Source organism: Oryctolagus cuniculus, chromosome 5 (genome assembly GCF_964237555.1).
Source record: "Oryctolagus cuniculus chromosome 5, mOryCun1.1, whole genome shotgun sequence".
NCBI lineage: Eukaryota > Metazoa > Chordata > Mammalia > Lagomorpha > Leporidae > Oryctolagus > Oryctolagus cuniculus.
Genome location: NC_091436.1, coordinates 160,476,316 through 160,503,712, shown reverse-complemented (window position 1 = coordinate 160,503,712; position 27,397 = coordinate 160,476,316). Strand labels below are relative to the sequence as shown.

Sequence of the window (27,397 nt, the reverse complement as noted above, 5' to 3'; positions counted from 1 at the left end):
TGGAGAAACTAAGAAAATATATTTTAAAAAAGAACAGAGAAAGTAAAATCAAGCATAAAATAAGTTATAAGACACAATCCAAATCAAACCAATAATTACAATAAACATAAAAGTATAAATATAATGATTTTAACATAGATGGTTAAATTCTATTTACCTGCTATTTTTGTCTGTTTGTTTGTTTTACAATGATCAGGATTTAATTGCAAACCACAACATAGTGGATGGAAAACAACCTAAAAAACAAACACAGAAACAGTCACCAGCAGAGTCAATCTCAGGAAGACTATCTGGCTTCCCTGCTGTTTTTAAGAAAGATTGAAAACACAGGAATGGACAAAATACCAGAAAAAAAGTACTAACAAAAGGAACCTGTAATTACCCATATTAATCAGATAAAATACATTTAAATAAAATCTATTAATTATAAAAAGGACTGCTTTTTATAATCATGAAATGTGTATTTCATCCAAAAGCAAAATAGTTCTAAATATGTGCACTCAATAAGATAGCCTCAAAATATATAAAACAAAGAGAAACGGAATTATAAAAAGCTGACGAACTGACAAATACATCATTAGTATAAGGGTTTTAACATGCTTTTTCCCTAACTGCATATCAAGCAGAAAATAATTATAAAGACTGAAAAATGCAAAAATAAGTTTGATCTAAATGGTACATATAGGACATTGCACTAACAATTGAAAAGTACATGTTCTTTTCAAGTATACATGGACTATTTATAAACTTGACCATGTAAGCAGTCACAAAATAACTAACAAATCTTAAAAAAACAGAAGCATGGAGATTCCAATTTCTGATCACAATTGACAACAAAAAATTTAGTTAAATCTCTCATCATCTGTGTCTTTGAAAACAAACTTCTACACAAAATAATGTGTGAATAACTATAATAAAAAGATTAAGGATAAAATGTTGTGTTTAAAATTAGTTAACACTTAAACAGCACATACAAATTTGTAAGAGAAATAGTAAGACTTCAATAGACAACAGCTAAATAACATAAATACTTGAAATGAAAATTGACAAATAAAAATATCTAATCTTACTAACAGTGGAAGAAATACAAATTAACCCAACACCAAAATACATCATTAGTATCATTGCTGCTCTATTGTAAGATGAAAATTGTGTACGTATGCTGTTGATCACGGTGCAACCTGATATAATTTGGAGATTCCATATTGAAATATGGCTGAAGAACTATATAGTTCTTCCTGCTCTTCGATGCAGTAATTCCAAAATCGAAAAAAATTTCTTTGATAGAACTTGCTTATCTTTGCTAGATGGTAGGAGCCTTTTATTTTGTCACAACCATTGAAAGAATTTTGTTTTCTTCACCCAACAGGAAAATGTACCAATTTCTTCCATTAACTTCAAAAAGTCACATTCCTGCAAAACAATACATACAATTTTTCTTTTTAATAATTGAACAACTAGCTCCAGGTAAGATAAGAAATGCAATGAAATCACATCAGGTATGTTAAATATGGATGAAAATATTTAATTTGCATAAAGAATTGTTCCCTATTAATAGATCCTAAAACAATTAAAGAGAATGCATAAAGGATTATATATAGTTCTGTTTTTTATTTGTTTATGACTCCTGGTTTAGGATTGCTGGCTTGTGTGTATATGTGGGTAGTGTGTGTGTATTGTGAGGAGAAAAGAGGATAGCAAATGAACTTGTCCATTTTGGAAGTGTGTTCTACTAAACCAAAGTTTAATAAAATTTTCTTTATATATGCTTAAATAAAATTTAAAAACAGAAACTCCCCTATTGTCCAGCCAGCTAACACAGATTAGGAGTCTCATTGGTTCCAAATGGCCATGTTAGTCATGTTTAGGAGAAATCCAGGTCCTCATCATTGACTCCTGCAATTACTGAAAGAACCGACAGATAAGAAAGTAGGATGGTTGGAAGAACAGTAAGAAATCTGGCTGTTCGGCCACCCCCTTGGGGTATCTCGCCTTGTATTGAGCCTCCTTGGAACTCATGAGAGCTCTCTTCCTGCTATGCAGTTGATAACCAATGGGTGACTCAGAAACAAGAATTCATTTTTTTCTCTCTGTGCTGCTAGATACAGAGCTGTTTTTCAAAACCACGGTACTCCAAGTCCACAGACTTTTGCAATGGAGAGTTGAGCTTATAGGAAAATTACATTTCTAGAATAGCTACCGTTTAATTCACATTTGCAATGTGCCAGTTTGTGTCAATTGCTTTACATCAATTATTTCCATTAATACCCACAGCAACCCCATGACATATACCAATTTAGTCTCCCCATGAAAAATAAGAGAAAACTGAAGCACAGACAGGGCTAGTAACTTACCCTGGGACACACAGTGAAAAGGAAGAGAAGTCTGGATTCCAACTAAGAGGAGTTAGAGGCAGGGTCACTGTCTGCTTTTCACTGAGGTGGAAACCGATACTTAACTAATAATTCTTGCCAGTGTTTGTTGAAGCATGAGAGAACAGCCAGGTCTGAAGCCGTACCCGAGTACTAGGTGTTACTCTTGTCTCATTTCTGAATTCTGAAGGCCTTGTATGGGAGGGACTGCTCTACCCCTTAAAGCCCCCTGGAATTATTCGAAATAGCCAATCCTAAGCCTGTTCACTTTGCTTCATCCGTGTCCTCCCACAGAAACCATTATAAGGCTCTCGTACATGGTTCTAACCTCTCCCCCTGCCTCCTGACCAACCCTGGTTCCTCCCCATGCGGTCCTATTGTGCCTCTTTCTCTGGGGGTCTGTGAGTAACAGACTGATTTTGTTATGGTGGTCATTGCCTCAACTGTTGGCCTCACCGTTCCCAAGTAATAACAAAACGTATGTGAAAGCATATTGTGATGTCAATTCCTGTCATTTTTCTATCGTGCTTAGATAGACTCCTATTGCTCTCAGGTATATATAGCCTTCTTTGGCAAGCTAAAGTAATCCCTCTTATATCTGTCAAAGGCTTCTAAACACATGAATAAAAACGCCATGAGTGTCTTCCATAAGCTTTCATCAGTTTAACATGTCAATGTACTGCTCTGCCGACATGCAAAATGATTTCTAGAGTTTGAGAAAGTTACCTCAATTTCTAAAGCCATCTCTGATTAACAAATAAATTAATATAATTAAAATAGGAAGAATATTGGTGTATTTTTAATACATAATGACTCATTTTATGGTCTATGAAATTACTGCTCTTGATAGATTGCTACATCAGTCTGCATTGGACATTTGGTATGTACATTTCAAAGACATGACCCAGAGACTTTTCTTGTTAGATATGTAGAAATGCTATTATCATCATCAACTCCAACATCTGTGATGAACATGATAAATATTATATACTTTTAAAAATTTCTGTGCTTTCTGATTATTTTAAATGGCTAAATTGATTTCTTCTTTTCAAGAAAAAAAATTATAAGGGGAAAGATTCTCCCAGGCTAAGACTGGGTAAGCGGAGTTTTAGCCTAGAGCAAATTTTTACAGCTCAGTTATAAACCCCTGAAATAGGAGTTCATAATGGAAACAGCTGCTCAACCTTAACTATTGCGGGTGCCACTATAATAAAAACGGCAGGAGTTCATATTAACATTGGCTTCCCCTTACACTCTTTCCTGTTACCCATCCATTAACCAAACTACACTACCTAATGGAGGTAAAGACTATAGCTTTACTCTCAACAAAAATAACAAGATAGGCAACTTACAGGTGGTAAATAACATATTCTCCCAAACATCAGAGTGTACAAATATCCCCTGCAGGCTACTCTCCAATCTAGAGAATAACATCCCACTCCAATGATTTCAAATTAGGAATACCATCCCAGCCCACAAAACACTAAACAATAACACCTATTTCCTGTTTATTTTTTTAATGTATTGCATTTGCAACACTTGTAGAAAGAATAAAATAAAATAAAACTCCTTTATAATGGGACTCTCATTAGAATACATTCATAGTAATATTTAAAGGTAGATGGTTTCCCAAAATTAGAACCAATATTTGAATTTAAATAACTGAATATTCCCCTCTATGATCATAGTGTGATCCAGATTAAAATACAGTGGAGTTTTATTTGAATGCCATCTTTGAAATCTCAGAGAATGACCGAAGAACCAACATTTTTAGTGTTGATACTAGGCCAGATGCTTCATGTCTATTATTGAATTCTTATTTTAAAATCCCATTGTAACCCCCAACTGACCTTTAAGAAAGTTGGAGCTCAGATTGGGTAAATCGGGTTTTGTCTCATAAAGCATGTGAGTGAAGAGGTAAGGTGAGTCACGACCTCTAACTGGTGGTGAACTAACTGTGCTGTTAGACAACAAGGGAGAGCACATCCCAGTGCTTGATTTTTATTTTTAAGTCACAAGATAACTGCCCTGGAAAGCTTAAGAGTTGTAGCACATCATGCTGAGACTTTGTAAAGTATACTAAATTAGTTTATGGTGACTACACAGAATTTGCAGCCAGACTGCTTTGCTGAACAACAGGACTGACTCAATCGGAATTTTGCAAGGTTTCCGAGGCCTGGACGGCTCACCCTCCAGTGAACCGTGCTGCCTCTCGCAGTGAATGTGCTACTCATCAGGGCATTGCTTTGTGTGCTTCTCCCTTCCGGTGACATCCTTGAGAATCCTGAGTCATAAGCAACCTCCTCATGTCCCATGATGTTGAGTTCTATCCTGCAGATGACAATGTGACACCAGCAAGATCCTGGCAGAACACAGAACACACAATTCCCAGTCTGTTTCCACATGAAGGTGTGCTTTCTTCTATGTAATGTAAATCCAATCAACTGTTCATTCTACCTCATTGCCAATCAACTGTTCATTCAAAACCTTTAAATCAAAGAGGACACTGCATAAAACAAAAACATTGGGCTGTCTGTTACATTAAATAACCACCCTCTGAGCCATCTTCAAAATAAACTGAGAACTTGGTCATGAAAAGGGTGGGAGGAGTGAAAAGAGAAATCCCACAGCCTCCAAGAGGCCGTTCTTGGCTAACTGGAAGTGGGGTATTGATTTCTAGTCCACAAAATTCTGTCTGAGCATGTAACATCCCTGGCACTTCACCCAAGGAGAAAAATACAGTGATGCCATTGTCTCCCATGTAAATGTCTTAGGTATTTCCATGGCTTCTGAACTGGGCCCTTTTTTTTCATGTTGTCATTCATTAGTCTGTTGTTTTCTTTTTCCAGATTGATTTTGAAAAGTAAGGTAGTAACTACTGTTCTTTGATTTATTATTGAGACACAACTGAGTGTTATGTGCAGGTAGATATTCTAAAACAATAGCTTCAGTAAATACAGTGGTGATATTAAAGTTAGCAGTCTGAGCAAATGAAAAGTACTTTTGTATACTTCTAAAATTAAAGAAAAGATTATCTGAATACCATGGGAATCTCTTGGAGATAATGGATCCATTCTCTGGAAAATGTGCACCTCACACAGTTATAATGCTTTATGTATTATTTCAGAAAGTTTAAAAAAATAGAATTTTGCCCCCTGTGGACCTTCTACAGATCCAAAAACTGTAAAATAAAACCCTTGATTTTTAGCTACAATAGTAAGTGCAATTTTTTTTCTAAGATTCTTCCAGAAAATGAGACTCAGCATCAGAAATTTAGATCTCACCTTTGGATCTCCTATTCTTTAAAAATAAATTCTTTATTCTCTTGACCAGTCTTCAATCATTGACCATGATAGGACTGGGGTCAGTGGAGGGTCATCCCAACCCATTTTTACATCAAATGATTTACAAGGAAAGAAACTGGTGGAAAGGCATCTGACTTACTCAATACACATGCACGTGCTCACACACAGAGAGAAAAACAGACATTTAGGCAGAGGAGATTCACAAGTGATAAAATTTCAAGATTATTTATGTCTTTTGTAAGTTCTACAGATATTTTATCTGATACTTTAGAAGCTATTTTGGCAAACAGGCCCCTTGAGCTAATCAAAAGGATTGATAATTCCAAGAACTTACTTGAACTAGGAAAATACAAAAGACCCGGGTTTACTCCTCATCAAACAACAGCCAGAGTGGAGGTTCTCCAAGAATGGCCCCTAGAACAGGGGCAGAAGCACCAGGGCACTGGTGAGCAGTGCAGATTCTCAGCCCTACCCAAGACCTGCAGAAACCCTGGGATCAACCCCCAAGGATCTGTTTTAATCAGCCCTGCTAGGGGTTTTGACTGGGAACCACTGCATTGCAGACCCTTCTTGTCCACTGAGAGAGGTATTTGAAACACAGCTAAGTCCAATGTCATTGCTAAGCCTGCTGTAGACCAGCCCAGTTTCCTCAATTCACCAAGGCTGACAGACCCTCTCCTTGCCTATACCCTCCTTCCATGGCAAAACTCATTCAGAATTTTCCATTGACACCACAGTACTAAAAACCGCATAGGAAGGGATCAAGGAAATTAGCATCTGAGCATCTGAGAGAGGTGTGGATCTTTCTTGCAGGCCAAAGTCCTTATCACACAGCATCTTTTGACAACCCAGTTTAAGTAAATAAGCAAATGTGCATATTCTTCTTTCAAAAAATAGATATGTATTTGTTTAATTTTTGGCTTAGACTCCTTATTTTACAAAAGTCCAAGTAAATTTTACTAGCAATTTCCCCAGAGAATCACTAATGGTAATGATAATTGGAAAAAAATCCCAACATTTTAAATTACAGTTACAAATCATATCTTTTTTCTTTTAATTTTCACCATATTGTACAAATACATCTAATTATTCTCATTCTACATACTATGCTATAAAACGCCTAAGGGGACTGATTGGCTTATCAATTCAATTAGAAACTTGGTTGTTTTGATTAACGTCAACTATTATCTATTACAATGAGTATCATAACGCCATCTAATTAAGACAAAGAAAGTGCTTAAAAATTTCCAAACCTATTGCCTGTGTGGATGAAAGCAAAAACTACCACAACAAAAAGCTGTCCGGTTCCATTCAACATGGAAACAGCCTTACAAGTCTCTCTCTCTTTCATGGCAGCACTGAAAACTATAAAAATCAGTCTACATGAGGACAATGCCGGGGCATCAAGGAACAATTCCATCATGCCGGATGCCCTGTTTAAGACAGCAGGCAAATGGGGCTTGGGAGAGGACCTGGTACTGCTGAGGGCCTTCGCTGGACTCAGAGCAGCAGGGAAACGAAAGGCAAACTTCCTTTTCCATTGCAAAGATCCTACAACCAACACGGCAGGGCAGGAATCAGTGCTTCTTTAATGTCTTGCTTCCCACAGGCCCCAGCAGCAAGGGTGATCTGCGCAGAAACACCGTAAAACACGCAGGTGTGGACAGGGCTGCCTGCCCTCCCCCACCTCCAGAGGATGCCTTCAGAATCCCCCAAATCCTGGGCTCTTTGAAAGAACCTCCAGGGCTACACCCTTGGGCAGTTATTTAACAGTTGCATGCCTCAGTTGTCCTTTAAATGTGGGGAAATCATGAACGAAGATATTAGGTGATCCATTTGCAGGCCTACTGAGAAGTAAAATGAACTGTCTTCATTTGCTTTAGCTTCTATATGAAAAAAATAAGGCCGGCGCCACGGCTCAATAGGCTAATCCTCCACCTAGCGGCGCCAGCACACCGGGTTCTAGTCCCGGTGAGGGCGCCGGATTCTTTCCTGGTTGCCCTTCTTCCAGGCCAGCTCTCTGCTGTGGCCCAGGAGTGCAGTGGAGGATGGCCCAAGTCCTTGGGCCCTGCACCCCATGGGAGACCAGGAGAAGCACCTGGCTCCTGCCATCGGATCAGCGCGGTGTGCCAGCCGCAGCGCACCAGCCGTGGCGGCCATTGGAGGGTGAACCAACGGCAAAGGAAGACCTTTCTCTCTCTCTCTCTCACTGTCCACTCTGCCTGTCAAAAAAAATAAATAAATAAAATAAAATCAAATACCAGGTTAAGGGCATCAGTAACAAAAATTTGTTTCTCATAGTTCTGAAGGCTGGAAGTCCAAGATCGAGGTGCTGACCAGTTCAGTCCCTGTTTAGGCTTCTCTTTCATGGCTTTCAGACTGCCATCTTCTCACTGTTTATCCAGATGCAGAAGGAGAGAGTTGGGTGATTCTGGTTTTTTTTTTTTTTTTTGGTTTTGGTTTTTTGGTTTTTTACTCTACTTATTTATTTGAAAGGCAGAGAGAAGGAAAAGATCTTTCTCTTGTTGGTTTACTCCCCAAATGGCTGCAACAGCCAGGTCTGGGCCAGGCCAAAGCCAGAAGCCTGGAAGTCCATCTAGGTCTCCAGCATTGGTGGCAGAGGCCCAAGTGTTTGGCTGTCATCCACTGCCCTCCCAGGCACATTAGCAGGAAGTTGGACTCAAACCAGCATTGACATGGGATGCTGGCACCATCCCAGGCAGGAGTTTAAGCTGCTGCACCACAATGCTGGCCCCTCTCTCTATTCTTATAAAAGTCCTTTGGGATTAGGGCTCTATCTTCATGACCCCATTTAATCTTAGTTATCTCCTTATTCCAAATACAGTCAAACTGGTGGCCAGGGCTTCCACATAACAATTTAGGGATGGAGGGAAACAGTCCAGTCCATAGTAAGAACCATACATATGCAGACACACACACACACACACACACACACGCATTACTTATTTGAAAGGCAGAGAGAGAAGGAGATCTTTCATCTGCTGATTCACTCCCCAGATGGCCACAATGGCCAGAGCTGGTCCAGGGCAAACCCAGGAGCCAGGAGCTTCGTCGGGCCTCCCAAGGGGTACGAGGGCCCAAGCACTGGGGCCAGCATCTGCTGCTTTCCCAGATGCATTAGCAGGGAGCTGCATCAGAAGCAGAGCATCCAGGACTTGAACCAGAGCCCATATGGGATGCCAGCACTGCAGGCGGTGGCTTAACCCATTATGCCACAACGCTGGCTCCCAGGTTTTTTGTTTTGTTTTGTTTTTTGTTTTTTGACAGGCAGAGTGGATAGTGAGAGAGAGAGACAGAGAGAAAGGTCTTCCTTTTGCCATTGGTTCACCCTCCAATGGCCGCCACGGCTGGCGCGCTGCGGCCGGGGCACCGCGCTGATCTGAAGCCAGGAGCCAGGTGCTTCTCCTGGTCTCCCATGTGGGTGCAGAGCCCAAGCACTTGGGTCATCCTCCACTGCACTCCCTGGCCACAGCAGAGAGCTGGCCTGGAAGAGGGGCAACTGGGACAGAATCCGGCGCCCCGACCGAGACTAGAACCCGGTGTGCCGGCGCCGATAGGTGGAGGATTAGCCTAGTGAGCCGCGGTGCCGGCCAAGGTATGTATTTTTTAACTCCACTAATTCAGAGGTGGCATCCATCTCACACTGATTTTTTTAAAAATTTTTTGGCTATGACAAAATCATATTCTTTCAAGTTTTTCTTTCTGAGGGGGAATAGAAACTTAGAAGAATCAGTTAAAGCTTATGAGAATTCGTTATTGACAGAGTGCAAAGTGTCACGAATTTGAAGAAGACAGCTTTAAATGGAGTGTACTACCAGGCAGTTACATAACTGAAACATTTCTTGGGGTTGGGTTGTGCCTGAGCGTCCTGAATTTTCCCTGTGATTTTCATTGTGTTTATGCCTCACTAACTTTCCTCTGCCTGTGGATGTTATCATTTCATGATGTGTCCAAGCGAAGGAAGATATTTGGGTCAACAAAATGAGACTCTCTCGATTCTCTTTCCATTTGCAAAGATGCATCATTACATATGAATCAAGGGTCTTGGGAATCTTGGATTGTTGGCCTGTGTGCCCTCCTGCATTTTGGGTCAGTCTGTTTTTGTGGATCATGCTGACTTCATCTACAAACTTGATTGTACCCAGAGATATGGCAATTTCACTGAACCTGATCATAAAAAAGTCTTAAAAGTTGGAAATATTTTACTTGTCTGAAAGCTAAGTACTTCTCTTGGGAAGTGACTTTGATGATAAAACTCAAGTTGGATGAAAAGTCTTTTTGAAGAAAAAAAAAAGAAAAGAAAAGTCTTTTTGGCCAAATTCCTAGATTGAGACTGCATTTCTGTTTGTTTGTTCATGTTTGTTTGAGGTCTGGGCCAATCCTGAAACCAAAATCAAGTGTGTGTGTGTGTGTGTGTGTACTTATATACAAGTGTGTGAGTATATTTTCTCGGTGGTGGTGTAATCTAATACGTACACTTGATCTTAGCCAAAAGGCCGAGAAGCGATCTAACACCTATTTCCAATTCCCATAATCTGCTGAAAGCAACCATTGGTTTAGTTCCATGAAGGAACAAATCGGTTCCTTCAGGTGCAGACTCTGGCTTCTCAGTGGCAAAACCCCACCGCTCCAGCAGGCTGATTCAGCAAAATGAAGCCCAAATTGGCCTATTAGTCACAGCGAGGGGCAGTTAGGAACCAGAATGGCTCACCAGTGTGTAATAAAGATGGCAACTGGCCTTTCAGAGCATGATTCTTCTCTCCACCTTTGAACACATTTCCTCTTGTGACTGGTAGGTGTCAGCTGTCAGGCAGTCAAATTTGCCTGAGAAATGTCGTCAGATACAGGACGAATTCCAGTTCGTGCCTTAACACGTTTTAAACAGAAGTAGTGCAGGTGGTGAAGAGAAAAGTTCGTTTGCTCCTGGGGCTTTTGTGTGCCCTGTTGCCGGGTTGCAAGGCCACTAAGCGTTTCTATTCTGCATCCCCGTTATGTTCAGGCAAGGCGAGCACTATGCACCCTGTCACTGTGCACCAGTGGGTGTGAACCTCCTTGGACAGAGCTGTAATTCTGCCCCATTGGGTCAAATCACTTGTCAGCCAACATACTGTAACATATTAAAGACATTGTGAATAAGAAATTCATTTCCCTCTGTTGATATTACACAATTGAAAAAAGTAAGAGTGTGTGTGAGAGAGACTATGGAAGAAAGACAAATGTGACAAGAACGGGAAGTTTGATCTGAATGACTAAAGCACCATTTTTTCTTCATGCTTTGATCTTCTGTTTTATTTTAAAACTTCCTGTGTGAGGCAGAGAAATGTCTAAATTCATATTCCATGAAATCTGTGAGCTCAGCTACTGCTTCTACTTTAATGTGATGTCTTTAGGACATGAACCTATTATGATAATGATCTGATTGGTAAAGAGAGGTCATTAGATACGTTACTCCAGAGAGAGCTACCAGCAAGGAATAGTGATTAGAGGTAGAGATTTTTTTCTTTAGAGTTTTCTGTTTTGCCACTTTATCTATAGCCAAAAATAAATACTCTTCCACACTCAATAAATTCTCGAGAGTTTTGAATTCAGATAATAGTAGGTTTCGTTCTATGTCAATAACTATTGAATACTCACTAAAGGATTGGTTTCCTAACTACATATTTGATGCATGAATATCATTTCAATAAATGAAATTACATAAATATGCATTGAGAAAAAGATAATTCAGATTTTCATTTTAGAGGGAAGCTCAGTGAGCCCCACACATTTATAAGAAAATATCTTTGATGTGTTCCTTGTTGGATATTTAGGGAACCAGGAGTTTTTAAATTTTCCTTTTCATCAGCATTTCTCATGGTACTTTTGTGGGTAGAAAATCATGACAATCACATAATTCTAGAAATTAAAACAAGGGCCAGAACTGAGGTGTGGCTGGTAAAGCCACTGCCTTTCTCTTTGTCTCTCCCTCTGTCTGTAACTCTACCTCTCAAATAAATAAAATATTTTAAAAAGAGAGAGAGAGAGAAGGAGAGGCAGAGAGAGAGATAGAGAGAGAGAGAGAGAAAGTCTTCCATCCAATGGTTCATTCCCCAATTGGCTGCAACGGCTAGAGTTGTGCTAATCCGAAGCCAGGAGCCAGGAGCTTCTTCCAGGACTCCCATGAGGGTGCAGGGGGCCACAGACCTGGGCCATCTTTTACTGCTTTCCCAGGCCATAGCAGAGAGCTGGATTGGAAGTGGAATAGCCAGGATTAACCGGCACCCATATGGGACGCCGGCACCACAGGCAGAGGATTAACCTACTGCACCACGGCACCAGCCCCTCCTTCTCTCTCTGTGTAACTCTTACTTTCAAATAAATAAATAAATCTTTAAAAAAAAAAAGTTCTTGGAAAAATGGATATTATAAAAAACTAGAACCAGCTTGAAACATTATAAAGATTGACAATGATTTATTAAGTTTTCTCAATTGTAAAAAAAAGTGTGTTACATATATATGTTCTTGAGATGTATACATCGACATTATGTATGTGTAAGAGTATATACATATACTCACATATCTACATTATGCACATGCACATGCACACTTGAGAGTACTTCAGAAAGTTCATAGTGGGATGGGTGTTAGGTCTAATAGTTAGGATGCTGGTTGGGACACCCCTATCCCGTATCGGAATACCTGGGTTCAAGCCCCACCTCCACTCCCAATTTGCTTCCACTAATGCAGACCCTGAGAGGCCTCAGTAATGGGTCAATATTACACACAGTTGGGTCCCTGCTACTCATGTGGGAAACCCCAACTGAGCTCTGGCTCCTGGCTTCAGCCTGGCCCAGTGCCCTCTGTTGCAGACATTTGGGGAATGAATGAGAGAGATGGGAAATCTCTCTCTCTCTCTCTCTCTCTCTCTCCTTCTCCAACAAATAAGCAAATAAAATTTTTTAAAAGTATGAGTGTATCTTGGTATAAAAAATGTTTTGGTGCAAAAAGATCCTTCTCATAATATTTGGAAAATGTATACTATTAAAAATGTATGTATTGGGGCCAGCACTGTGCTGTAGCAGGTAAAGCCACTGACTGCAGTGCTGGCATCCCATATGGGCATCAGTTTGAGTCCCAGCTGCTCCACTTCCCGTCCAGCTCTCTGCTATGGCCTGGGAAAGCAGTGGAAGATGGCCCAAGTCCTTGGGCCCCTGCACCTGTGTGGGAGACCTGGAAGAAGCTCCTGGCCCCTAGCTTCAGATCAGCACAGCTCCAGCTATTGCAGCCAACTGGGAAGTGAACCAGTGGATGGAAGACCTCTCTCTCTGCCTCTCCTTCTCTCTGTGTAACTCTGACTTTCAAGGAAATAAATAAATCTTTTTTTAAAAAAAATGTATTGCAAAATTGTTTTTGCACCAAAATAAACACATACTTTTTTCTACAAACTTTCTGAAGTTCCCATATGCGTGTGTGTATGTATGTGCGTGTGCTCATGGGTAAACACACACACACACACATACACACACACGCACACAGCCGAGTGTACCTTGTTCTTCAGAATGGCAGCCTCCAGGAGGGAGTCCTATCATATGGTTCTCATATAGCACAACATTTATAGCATTGGTTAAGTGCTGAGCACAACATAAACAGTTAACAGATACTAAAAATGTTTTTCAACTTTAAGAGAGAAGAAGTTTAAGAATCCAGTCCCTTTTAAAAAGTTTAAAGTAGCATAAAAGCTCAAAGGAAGAGAGGCACTGTTTGGCTGTTTGAGCTTTGCTGAGGCTGACTCTCAGATCCAAGCGGCAAAATGGAAGCTTCTGCAGGCCTGTCCCCAACAGGAAGGTCCTGTAGCAGAGGAAGCTACTTGGAGATTGTTCTCTAAGCTAATGCAAATTTGTCCATGTCCTTCCATTAGTATTCTCCCTAAAGCTAGAGAGTGGGAAGAATAATCATCAGAATGTATTGTAAAACTGAGAAAATATTTCTTTAAAAAAAGACAGGAGGCAAGCGATGCATGATTTTGGCAGTGTTAGATGGAGGGAAGAGAGAGAGAGGAGGAATAGAGAGAAATAAATAAGTCCCATAGCTGGGAATTCACTCCAGGCCAGAGACAGGCTTTCCTCCTTTTAGGTCCCTTTAATGCATTCCTGAAACCTGCAGACACATTTCCACAGCTGAATGGACCAAGATGGTCAGAGAAACATCTGTAGTATCCTTGTCCCAAGGCCAAAGTCCTTTAAGAAGATTTAAAGACACACCCTGGTGTGGGTGTTGTGGCACAACAGGTTAAACCACTGCTTGGGATGCCCATATCCCATGTAGGAGCTGGAGAGTGAGTCCCTCTCCACTTCCAATCCAGCTCCCTGCTAGTGTGCATCCTGGGAGGCAGTGGATGATGGGCCAAGTACTTAAGACCCTGCCACCCATGTGAGAGGTCTACATGAAGTTCCTGGCTTCTGCCTTCAGCCTAGTGCGGACACAGCCATCGCAGGTATTTGGGGAGTGAACCAGTGGATGGAATATCTGTCTCAACCCACCCCCATCACTCTGCCTTTCAAATAAATCTTTTTAAAAAAAAAAAGGTAAAAACACCCCTAGGGTAGTATTCAGGGATACAAGACAGGAATGTTTGCACATTCGAATTTATGACAGCCCTTCAAAAGTTCACAGAAATAGAATTAAAAAATAAATTATGTTAGTCTCTCTCTCTCTCTCTCCCTTTCTCTATATCTCTTTCTCTTTTACTCAAAGTCCTCCCTTCCTCTCACTCTCTCTCTGTAACTCTGCCTTTCAAGTAAATAGATAAAATCTTTAAAACATAAAAAAATGTAAAAGTCTGTTAGTGCAAAACTTGATGGCTATGCCTAGTTTTTTCACAGTACACATTGTCCACGAACCATTTGAAGGCCACGCACCTCCCCAGGACTGTCGAAAGCCCCCCTTCTTAAGAACGTACATTCCAAGTTGCAGGAACAACAGGAAGGAGTGGGAAGGACCAGCCTGCGCCTCTGAGACTTGACAGCTTGCTCTCTATATCACGTCAACCTCATTTGAAAACCGAAATTCTGATGTCATATGCAGATAACTAGCTGAAGTTCCCTGAGATCATCTTAAAGGATTTTTCATGATGCTTGTTCAGACATTTGCCCCTTGGAAGTCTGGCTCTGTCCCTCCTTGGTGGAGCACTCCACAAGGGGAGGATGAGGGAGCTCACACCCCTCGCAGAGTGGAGGGAGCTGGCATAGACAGAGAAGGGACTAGGGAGAGCCCTGGGTGTCTTGCCAGCAGTGGGAGTGAAATTTCTCAACAGGCTTCCTCCTAGTCTGCAGCAAGGACCAGCTGCCCACTCACTGAGAGCTAAAGGTAGCTCTCACTTCACAGAGGCGAGCTGGCCCAGGGACAGCCCAGGGGCAGAAAGGTGGCAGTGTTTAACCACCTCAGTCCTGAAAAACTCAACCCTTTCCTCCCTCCCTCCCCGCCCCACTACGCAACCCACTATCTCTTGCTCAACACAAGGCTTCAAAGGCAGTGGGTGAACTAGTGGGTCCCAGGCTGTGGGGCTGAACACAGCCTCCTGCTCTGGGTTGCCTGGATTGCCTAACGGCTGTCAGCTCATCCTCTCTGTGGTGGGGTCTGGTGTTGCCCGGAGAAGAATCGCCCAGGCCGGTAACCAGGGCCTTTGATCCTCAGAGTTGCTACTATCAGTGCTTTCCCTCCTCTTGTTCTGTCTTTCTCCAAACTTTGAAGATAATGAGTCTTAAACATTTGCAAGTAATTAGAAGGTGTGGCTGCCAAAGAAAAGTGAGTATTTTTCTTTTAAATGGGAAGAGGTTGCTTTGCTCTTCGCACATCCTTAATTATATCACATGTGCTTATTTGGTCTCTGATAAACTGATCTGGCCCAGGTCGGGGGAAGCCACACCTAGGAAGTAATGAGCCCCTCCTGCAACAATAATAGCCATTAAGAGACCAAGAGCTGAGTGTGACCATGAGTCAATTGCTTATCGCTTACTGACAATTTCAGCCCCCAGCTTTAATTCACAGATGGCAGAGGCGAAGGCGCTGTGTGTTTCATGGAAAAAGAACAGGTGATGAAAGGATCAAAAAGACTACAGGGAGGCTGGCAGGTTAGGCCACTGCTTATGATGCGAGTACCCGTATCTTAGTGCCAGTTCAAGTCCCTGCTGCTCCGCTTCTGATCCAGCTTCTAGCTAATATGCCTGGGAAGGCAGTGGAAGATGGCCCAAGAACTTGGGTCCCTGCCATCCACGTGGGAGACTTGGCTGGAGTTCCTGGATCCTTGCTTGGAGAGTGGTGCAGTAAGTGGAGATGTGTGTGTGTGTGTGTGTGTGTGTGAGAGAGAGAGAGAGAGAGAGAGAGACCACATATGTATCTCCATATTTATCTGTCACCCTAACTTTCAAGTAAATAAATAAGCTGCCCGTCCTTATCCAGATCTTGCCTGTGCTCTGGGGACGTGAGCAGGCACGTGGCTGTGGCACCCTCAGAGACCCTGCCCCCTGCAGACCAGCAGCAGGAAGTCAGGCTGCTCAGTGGCACCTGGAGTCCTCCATAGGCGTCTGCTTCTGAATTTGTAAACAACAGCAGCAGAATGTGCTGTGAATAATCAAAATAGCAAAGTGGTGTTCTCCCGTATCAAGCAAGTCCCTGACAGGTGGCTCACCCATCCTTGCAATGTTGCTTTCACATACCTTGTCTTTCCCATGTTGAGGTGCATACGTGGTGTGTGAACACATACATGTATGCAGCTGTATAAATAGAGGTACCTTTGGACTTTTTCCTATTTAAAGGACTCAGTGAAGGAAGGGATATGACATAAATAACACTGGTCTTACCCTTTTAGGATTGACCGCCAACTGTTTCAGAGATACTTTACCTCCTGTGCTGCTGCCACAGCATTTCAACTTTTTCTCCTAAAATCACTTCCCTACGACAAAGCAAAGCTGAACAGTCCCTCCTGGGGATGAGGAAGGTAAAAACACTTTCATTTTGATTTTTTATGGGAACGCAAAGTAGACAGAAACAGGCCTCCAATGTCCTTAAGCCATCAGTCCCAGAGGGACCCAGGATTTGTCATTCTGACCCCATGACTGGTTATGATCCTCTCTCCTGAGAAACATGAGACCCTGAGACTTTTACAGAATTTCATTAATATCTTAGAATTAAAAGGAAAAAAACTTTGAAGAAAAATAATCCATATAGTAATAAATGCCACTAGATGGAAGCCACATACTTTTAGACATCGGCCACTATTTCAAATGTTTTACAGGAATAAACTCACCTAGTACTCTATATAGCCCAGTGAGATTGATACCATCACTGCACTTGTATATCAGATGAGGACACTGAGGCACAGAGACATGCGACAACGAGGTTGCACAGGTGCTCAGCACTGGTACTCAGGCTCTGCTCTGTTCCACACCAACTCCAATTGAAAGGCAGGCTTGGTTCAAGAAACCAGGAAGCAACAAGGTGGCATCCTAGCAAGAGAGTTTCTTGAAGCCCCAGGGGCTGCTTCATTCAAGCACTCTCATCTACTCACACCCTGATCTAAATTAGGTTTGAGAAATCCAAGTGAGATTGGGATGCCTACAGGGATGGAGCCCTTGCCAGACTGTGTACATGAAAAGGGATATGATCTGCTCCTGAGGCCTATTTGTTCAGAACCACAGCAGAAGTCTCTCCCCCAAGGGCTTGTCACTTTCACTCTCAGATCCCAAGATCAGTGCACCCAAGAATTCTCCACTAGGCTATTATTGCATTTTGTTTCTCTGAGAGGCAGAGATACAGAAGGAGAGCTCCTGTTTTCTGCTTCTTCTCCCCATACACCCACAGTGACAAGGACTGGGCCAACATGGTAGCCAGGGGCTGGGAACATAGTCCAGGTATCCTGCATGGGAAGCAGGGACCCGATTACTTGCATTGTCACCACTGCCTCCCAGGGTCTGCATAGGCAGGGAGCCGGAGCCAGCAGTGGAGCCAGGAATCAAATCCAGTCGCTCCAGGGTGAGCCATGGGCATCTGAACCGCTAAACTCAGTGCCCACTCTACCAGGAAGCTCTAAGGGTGGGATGGTTGTCGAGTTTTAGGAAGGGCCGAGACTGAACCCATTTCTTCCAGAAAAACAGGAGAGCACAGGCGACTGACTCAGAGCACAGGTGTGGTCTGCAGCAAAAGTGATAAACTGAGAGGATCCAGCCAGGGTTATTTATTTACATTCATTTCAACAGAACCCTCCCAGATGAAGAAACAAACATATAAGTAACTCAGTACAAGAGTTCTGGCAGTAAACATGGCCACAGAGGAACAGGTGCTGTGAGGATACAGAAAGGACAATGTATGAAGAAACCATGGCCTCTCCTTCCACCCACCTCTTCCACTCCCACTCCCACTCCCCACGGAAGGAGGCACTTGGTCCCTGGTGTTTTCCGGCAGGCACACAATGGAGTTAGGTAACTCTGGAAAGAAGGAGGATCTAGTAAGAGGAGGCTGGATGAGGCAAGCTCCCCATGTGCATGCTTGAGTGATGAGAATATAAAACAACGAACAGTGGAAAGTATCAGTTTATGTTGTGGGTGTGTGTGTGGGGGTGCATGTGTGTGTGTGTGTGTGTCTGCCTGTTTCTGAATTTTTAAAACATGATTTAGTAGGTTGCCTAGATCTGTTTTAAAATTTTCAAACTTATTTTTCAAAAACGTTTATACAATTCAGTGCCACCCACTGTCTTTTTTTTACAGACTGATAATTTTTATGACTATACATTCAAAATGCCCTACAAAACACCAGCAAACCAAAGCCAATAACATATAAAAAGGATTATGCAAAATCCTGCTGCCAACAATTTTATTCAACATTGGACTGGAACTTCTAGCCAGGGCAGCTAGGAAAGAAAACAAAATAAAAAGCCTCTAACTTGGGGGCCAGCGTGGTGGTACAGCAGGTTGGCCTCAGCCTGAGACGCTGGCATCCCTGAGGAGCACTGGTTCAAGTCCCGGGTGCCCTGCTTCTTCGTTCTCTTAACTGAGGAAAGAGAAATGTTCACATAGAAGAAAGAGCATGTAGACTCACTTTCAGAAACTTCTTTTAAAGGAAAAAGTAACATAGAATTTCCTCATTGAAGCAAAGAAGCATTTTAATAAGTGGACTCAAAGAATAGAGCTACTCAGGTAACACCGCCACCTGCAGTGCCGGCATCCCATATGGGTGCCAGTTCAAATCCCGGCTGCTCCACTTCCAGTCCCACTCTCTGCTATGGCCTGGGAAAGCAGTGGAAGATAGCCCAAGTCCTTGGGCCCCTGTGCCTGTGTGGAGAGACACAGAGGAAGCTCCTGGCTTCTGGCTTTTGACCAGCGCAGCTCCAGCCATTGCAGCCATCTGGGGAGTGAACCAGCAAATGGAAGACACCTCTGTCTCTCTCTCTACCTCTGCCTCTCTGTAACTCTGCCTTTCAAACAAATAAAAAATGTATTAAAAAAAGAATAGAACTACTACTAATTATAAATTGACTAGCAGAATAATATATTTTTGTCATTCTTCAAGGTGTATGGAATTTTGTATTTTTAAAAATAAATCAAACTTTTAAAAAAATCTCTTTTCTTTCAGCCTCTAACTGTACGATTCATGGGTTAGATGCCACTATCTAAAAGCTGATTGCAGTTAAAAAAAATAGTAGGTTGAATTTCTGCCTACATATTTAAATATTTTCTTTTATTTTCTGGACTGTAGCTTCTCTGCTGTGGATTTTCACTGTTTCAGGAACTGATATCCCAGATGGCTACGGCGAAGTTGCAGTAATCATCGAAGGGTTTTTAGGTCTTTAGTAACAAACATTGGTATCTGACTCTGACAGCATTGTAAAGCATTTTCCTGCTTCATTCTTCTAGAGTTTGTTCAATCCAAGAAAGAGAGTTCTCCTCTAACCATGTGTTTTTCTCAACTGAAGAAGATCTTTGTTTCATTAGAAAGAAACCGAGTTTCTAAAATTGCAATTCTTGGCACCTAGCTCCATGAGGTTGGAATGACTTGATTTTCAGGTCTGGTAAGTGTGATCTGTCATTTAGGCAATGTAGACAATGTCTGCCTTTCTGCATTTGAAATGAAAAAAAGGAATTGCCAAGATTCTGAATGTAATTCTGTCAAGTTTACATACATCCATGTGTGTGTGTAACACATGTGTAAATCTGATAGATGTGAAAAAATAGTCTATTACCTTTGAGATATATAGTTATATCTCCATTTTTCTTGGTTTTTTTAGCTTTATTTACGTACTTTGAAAGTCAGAGTTAGAGAGAGAAACAGCAAGAGAGCTCTTGCAGCTGCTGGTTCATTCCCAAGACGGCTTCAACAACCAGCACTGGGCCAGGCCCAAGCCGGGAGCCTGGGCTTCATCCAGGTCAATGAAAACCTTGCTTTTCCATCTTAAAAAAAGACTATGCTCCGTATTTATCTATGATAGCACCATCCAGTGAAATACTTTCCTAGTGAAATACCAGCAAGCAACCAAATACCCAACCTGACTTCATCTCTAAACCCTTCCGTTGGAGTTGAGACCCTTCCTGACTTGTTGGAGACAAGAGACTAGCGACTGCCACTGAGAAATGGACAACAAGCCATTCTGCAGAGAGCAGTGAGAGGAGACAACGCATGTGTGCACAAATGGGCAGGTAGGTAGGATTTTTCAAGAAGGAAATGATAGAAATAGCTCTAGATGTTCTGTTTTTCTTCAGAAAGCTCATAAAAAACATCATGAAAAAACAGTACATGGACCTCAATGTTTTACACCAAACTAAACTTACCTTCTAATTCTGTTTTCCATGAACTTTCAAAGCACCCTCATATTTTTTCTCATGGAATTAAAAACTACTTATTCTGAGAACACTGCTACCAAAAAAAGTATTCAATGATTAAGTAATTATCAACTAATTCCATAAATGCCAGAATCAAGACTATCAGTCTCTCAAGTTCTTTCCAATCTGACCCACCACAGATCTCAAAACATTAAGATTTACCACTTTAGCCATGACTCTCTTTACATTCTTCTAGAAGATACTGAATGTTTGTCTTCAACTCAATACACATCTGAACAAGAGAATCTACCACAAGATAAGTGTCTCAAAACACTCAACATAACAATGTTAATTGAGACTTGGCCCTCTCTGCTATTGGGTGTCCTTAGACCATATTCCTGGATTTCTGTATTTCCATTTCTAAGCTTCCTTGTGTTTGCTTTCATGTGAAGTTGGTAAAATGCATTCAAGTTCTTAGCAAGCCAAAGTTTGACTATTGAACTTCTCCATCCTCAGGAGTGGGCATGTAGCCCAGTGTTCAGGAAACCCCTGTTCCCCATTGGAGTGCCTGGGTTTGATTCCTGCCTCTGGCTCCCAACTCCAGCTTCCCACCAACGCAGACCCTGGGAAGCAAGAGCAGTGGCTCAGGAATTGGATTCCTAGCTTCTGTGTGGCAGACCTCGATTGCATTCTCACCTTCTGTCTTCAGCCCAACCTGGTCCTGGCCATTTTAGACATTTAGGGGAGTGAACCAGGGCATGGCCACTCTCTTTTTGTCTCTCACTCTTTCTCTCTTGGTATATCTCAAATTTACAAATCAATTTAATGAAGAAATTAAACCTTTCTGTCCTTGAAAATAGGGTTATAGTCAAAGAAGGAGGTGCCTTTCTCTGAAGGGAGGAGAAAGCTTCTACTTTGATAATGGCCTTGTCTAAATTAGGTCGGAGTCTGTGGACTCAAGAGGCTTCCATAGCCTTGGCAGCTCATGACAAGAGCCTCTGGTGATCACTGATGTCATAAATAAGAGTGTCAATTGTTAAATCAATAAAAGGAGACACTGTGCTCTTGCTCCCCATGTAGGGAGCTGTACTATGAAAATTAATGGTAAAACTAGTATTTATATGTTGTGTGTCTGTGTGGGTGCAAACTGTTGAAATCTTTACTTAGTATAGAGTTGGTCTATACTATTATTTAAAAATAATTAAAAATTAATCTTAATGAAGAATGGGATGGGAGAGGGAGTAGGAGGTGGGAGGGTGTGTATGGGGAGAAGAACTGCTATAATCTAGAAATTGTACCTATGAAATTTATATTTATTAAATAAAATCTTTCTATAAAAAATAGGGCTACATTGAAATCAGTCTTTCAAAACAGATCTTAACCTTCTCTCCTATACCAGTTGGAACCTTCTTCCCTTCTGCACTGCCTCTTGGCACCTTCAATCTCTTTAGTGCTCTTTACTATACAAGGCAGGAGGAGGGGGTTCCTCAAAAAGCTCATGGGAAAATACACATGAAAAAATATGCTTTGATTTAAAAAAAATTGCACTGAGGAGCTGTGTTGTGGTGCAGCAGGTTAAGCCATCACTTCCAACACCAGCATCCCACATCAGAGCACTGGCTGAGGATCAGGCTGCTCCAGTTTTGGTCCAGTTCCCTAATGTGCCTGGGAAGGCAGTGGAAAATGGCCCAAGTACTTCATTCCCTGCCTGCCCCCGATGGGAGACCCAGACAGAGTGCTGCACTCCTGGCTTCAGCCTGGCCCAGCCCCAGCCATTGTGGCCACGTGGGGAGTGAAGCAAAATATCTTTAGATTTCATCTTCCATGAACTTTTTGAAGTGCTCCAATATACACACAGACTATATATTTTATTTTATAAGAAGCTTGTCTGGGAGACAAACCTCTGAAGCTTACCCACCCAGTCTGATCCTACCAGATGGTGAGAAAGGAGCCTAGAACTTGCTCCTCTGTTCAGAACAGCCTGGACTGCTTTTATGTTTCACATGCTGAAGTATCAGGTCCCTTCTGTCAAGACCTAAAAGCAGCTGTCCTCCAAAATCAACCTCTGTACTCTATCATCCTAAAAGTCTGGGAGCAACCTGTCATAGGTGCTATTTCTAACACTTTTTAAAGTCTAAAACACAACTGCCAATCGGAAACAAAGAGACTTTCTCTGCCTCAGTTTGCTTCTCAAACACATGCTGTTGTTTGCTGCTCAGGTGCTAAGCTGTAATTGATAGGCTAAGGAAAAAAAATTAGCAGAGGAGACAAAATTCTGGCAAATTGATAGGATGATTACATTGCAGGTAAATAATAATTTCACAATAGCATAGTCTGTGCTAATAAATCTGCTTGTGCCTGGTGAGCCTACAATTAGCATCAGTTTTAATACCATTCAAATTAATATCAGAACTGACACTTTCAGCACAAAGTAATAGTAATTTACAGCTGTGTGCTTTCTGGTCTCAGCACCACCTACTGATGCCAGGTAATATTTAACAGCACTAACACAGAACTTGAGTTTTGGAAACTTTTTATAAAGTTATTCCATGGTTGCCTCTGCTTATATTCTTTTTAAAAAAAGATTTATTTTATTTATTTGAATGGCAGAAGGACAAAGAGAGAGACAGAGGGAGAGAGCAAGATCTTGCATCCACTAATTCACAAATGACCACAAGAGCCAGGTCTGGGCCAGGCCAAAGCCAGAAGCCAGGAACACCATCAAGGCCCCGATGTGAGTGGCAGGGACTGAAGCACTTAGCCTATCTTCCATTGCTTTCTTAAGTGCATTAGCAGGAAGCTGGATCAGAAGTAGGGTAGCTGGGACTCGAAATGGCACTCCAGTATGGGATGCTGGTGGCACAACCAGCGGCTTTATCCACTGCACCACAACACCAGCCCTTGCTCATACTTTTCTTTTTTTTAAAGATTTATTTATTTATTTGGATGGCAGAGTTACAGAGAGGCAGAGGCAGAGAGAGGTCTTCTATCCGCTGGTTCACTCCACAGATAGCTGCAACAGCCAGAGCTACACCGATACAAAGCCAGGAGCCAGGAGCCTCCTCCAGGTCTCCCACATGGGTGCAGGGGCCCAAGGATTTGGGCCATCTTTCACTGCTTTCCCAGGCCACAGCAGAGAGCTGGATCAGAAGTGGAGCAGCCAGGTCTCAAACCAGTGCTGGTTCAAGACTCTCACTCGTGTCCTTTTCTCCCAATTCTAACACAATAGCAGAGTGCAGCCAGTGCAGTGCACAGAACGCAGACTCTGCCTTCAAGAAGGCTAAAAGTCTGAGATGAGAATTAGGTTTAGCAGTTAAGACGCTGCTGTCATATGGCAAGGGTCTGGACTTGAGTCCTACCTCCACTCCCAATTCTAGCTTTCTGCTGGTCCACACCCTAAGAGGCAGCAGGTGCTGGTTGGAGAGGTTGGATCCTGCCACCCACATGGGAGACCTAGACTGAGTTTTGAGCTCCTATTTTTAGCCAGCCCAACCCTAGCTTTGGGGAGTGAACCAACAAATAGGAGCTGTCTCTGTCTGTCTCCCTCTCAAATAAATTATAAATGTAAATTTTTTAAGAAAAAAAAATAAGGAGGCTAAGATTCAACTTCTGGCCTGGCCCTCACTGGCTGTCTAACTTTGGGAGAGTGACTCAGTTTCGCCAGCAGTGACACTGAGTGCTTGCCCGGCTTGATCGCCCCTTCTTTTCATTGTTCTCCGTGTGCACCATGTTTAGGCTTAGAAGAGGGTTCTCTCTGAGCCCAGCTGGTCTCTGGCATGTGGGGAACCAAGGATACAATTCCTTTCAGAAATCCATAATGCTGCAGCCATGCTAGCTCCTAGTTTCTGTTATTGGGAGGCTTTTTCATGATATCGTCACACAAGTGGAAACAGAAATGAATCCGAGGAAAGTCTTTGGAACTAATGATGAATTCTATTTCTGAGTGTATTTCAATCAATGTACTGATTTTCTAGGCATCAGAAACAAGGGAAAACAATCATGTTTTACCGATCAGAAGTTCATTCTGATTTTTAAGAAAAATTTTTTTAATAAATTTAAAGTTTTAAAAGTATTATGTTTTGAAAAACATAGGACAGTTAGAGAAGAGTTGGTTAGGTTTGGAGGCCAATAGCTACAACATCAGGTACCCTATCGGACTGAAACATAGGTCTCATTTTTCATAATGTGTGTATATGCGTGTGTACATGTGTATTCCAAAAAGGTCATGAGGAAATGAATTAAACAATAAGTCTATTTAGGTGCAAAACATTTTGAAATCCAGGCATAGTTTTGTCATAATATACATTTTTCATGAATATATATATTATATATATAAATAATTGCTGTATTGCATTTCCTCAAAAGAACCTAAAGGTTCGGAGGCTTTCGTTGTGTGTTGTTTTTATCTAGAAAACTGTATTTGTTTTCACAGCACCCAGGCAAGTTATATAAGGGTTGTGCTGTGCATCACGTTTCAAGGTGACAAACAAAGAACAGTCAGAAATAAAGGCAGGAGCACATCCCTGGTCTCCTAACTCCAACTCTAGGGCTTCTTGCACTCATTTTTGGACTGTCTACCCACTTCTCCAGAAAGCTCACTGATCTGTTGGTTGAACACAAATGAGTTCTCTGTATAAAGATGCTTATTTAGAAAACAGACTATTAAGCCAAAAAAGAGCTAAGCAAGTATCACTGTAGGAGAATGCTGTTTGTCTACAGAGAGAGGAAAAAAGCCAGATGGTCAAAGGCTTTCTCGGTGGCAAATAGTCCACCAGCATCAAGGCCCAGCCAGAGCCTCTGTTTCCTTCTTCCAAGCCTTTATCTTAGACGGTCTGCCCACCATCCCCACAAGAATGTGGCCCATGCATTCCTCAAAGAGACCAAATTCCTCTCAGTGAAATTCCAGCTGGCAAAATATAATGCAGAATCGATCAGAAATTTGCTTATGGCAGCTCTGTTTAACCAATTAGGACAGCCAGTCTTAATGTCTAAAGGCATTGTGTTTTCTCTATTAGGTTTGTCATTATAGTCTCATAGTTTGGGCCCTTGACTTTAATTTTTCAGAAGTGCCTGTTTAATTTTTCTTAACATATAACCTTCTGGGCCTTTTCTCTTGGTTCTTTAATTGCACAAGTGGGCAGTAATGAGGGGTAACCTTTCAGTGAGAGAAATCCACTAAATACATTTACCTTATCCCCGTCAGTGTAAACATACTCTACCACCTCCGTATATTTTATGCAGCATTCATTTCATCCCTTGCCATTCTACTCAATGGTTTGTTACAAGGAAAATGTGTTTCACATGCCAGCCAGACGTGACTGTCCTTAACTTTTAATGAGTGCTAACAGTGCTCTAGGCACTAAGCAAAACCAAAGGAGCTCCACCTCGACTTAGTGTACCTAAATAATAGATTGAAGAGCAGGTTGCACATGGGCATGTATTTTAATCGATATGCATTTACTGCAGCTGTAAAAGACAGCCACTCTCCAGGTGTCATTACCACCCGCCATAAAGCAATGGGCATTCTCCCACTGGATGTTGTTAAGTATTCCTGAAAAGTTGCATGTAAATCAAATAATGTTCAATGCTGTCAAGGAACCCATTACCCAATGGGGAATTCTTTTAGGAAGCCGTAGGTAGCATATTGCTAACTTACGGAAATTTAGCGTCAAATTTTGGAGACTTCTCCTGTAGATAGCTATTTTGAATTCTGTGAAGCGGTTAGTTTCTTCATTCAGCATGGTTAAATTCTCACTGTATACAAGGCAACATGGAACAGTGCACCTGCTTCCTTTTTTTAACTTTTATTTAATGAATATAACTTTCCAAAGTACAGCTTATGGATTACAATGGCTTCCCCCCCCCCCATAACTTCCCTCCCACCCACAACCCTCCCCTTTCCTGCTCCCTCTCCCCTTCCATTCACATCAAGATTCATTTTCAATTCTCTTTATATACAGAAGATCAGTTTAGCATATATTAAGTAAAGATTTCAACAGTCTAGTGCACCTGCTTTCAAGACAGGAGATAAAGGTGTAAAGAGGAAAGTAATATAGTCCCAAAACCATAAACACTAACATGGGCCCTCATTGTGCCCCAGTGGGTTTCGCATCCCATATCAACACTGGTTCAAGTGTTGGCTGCTCCACTTCCATTTAGCTCACTGCTCATGTGCCTGGAAAAAGCAGCAGAAACGGCTCAAGCGTTTGTGGGACACTGTTACACGCATGGGAAGCCTGGATGGAGTTCCTGGATCCTGCTTGCTGCCTGATCTGGCCTCAACTGGTTCAGCCATTGAGAGGATGGACCAGTGAATGGAAGAAAGATCTTTCCATGCCAGTGCTGTGGCTCAGCGGGTAAAGCCACCACCAGCAGTGCTGGCATCCCATATTGCCGTCAGTTCAAGTCCCGGCTACTCCACCTCTGATCCAGCTCTCTGCTATGGCCTAGGAAAGCAGTGGAAGATGGCCCAAGTCCTTGGGCCCTGCACCCATGTGTGAGACCCAGAAGAAGCTCCTGGCTCCTGGCTTAGGACTGGCACAGCTCTGGCTGTTGTGGCCAATTGGGGAGTGAACCAATGGATGGAAGACCTCTCTCTCTCTCTCTCTCTCTGTGTCTGCCTCTCTGTAATTCTTTTACGTAAGTAAATAAATCTTTAAAAAAAAAAAAATAAAAGAACTCTTCTCTCCCCCCCCAGTAACTTTGCCTTTCAAATAAATAAAATCTTTAAAAGATAATAAATAACATCTTATAGGGATGACAGTAAAGCCCAAAAAGAAAAAGAGGCAGAGACAACACATTGATAATTTCTTAACAGAAACTCTAACACATTTTATATAGAAATAAATACACATTTGTATAAGCTCTTCATTTCATTATTTGCTCTGGTTTTGCTGTCGAGTAAATATGA

General features: G+C 41.9%; 2 long non-coding RNA genes across 4 annotated transcripts in view; one reads left to right on the top strand and one right to left on the bottom strand.

Annotated features, from left to right (window-relative positions):
* LOC138849718 (uncharacterized) overlaps positions 1-27,397 on the bottom strand; it is a 100,185-nt gene that overhangs the window by 58,632 nt on the left and 14,156 nt on the right. For 2 of the 3 annotated variants that reach the window (XR_011388813.1, XR_011388811.1), the window contains exon 4: positions 158-1,413. This is a non-coding gene — a long non-coding RNA (uncharacterized lncRNA). The remainder of the gene's footprint in view (positions 1-157; positions 1,414-27,397) is intronic. The other variant, XR_011388812.1, reaches the window with a different exon arrangement.
* Positions 15,235-20,812, top strand: LOC127493100 (uncharacterized). Its single transcript, XR_007923084.1, has 4 exons — positions 15,235-15,481; positions 15,712-15,999; positions 16,545-16,673; positions 18,439-20,812. It is a non-coding gene; the product is annotated as an uncharacterized lncRNA (long non-coding RNA).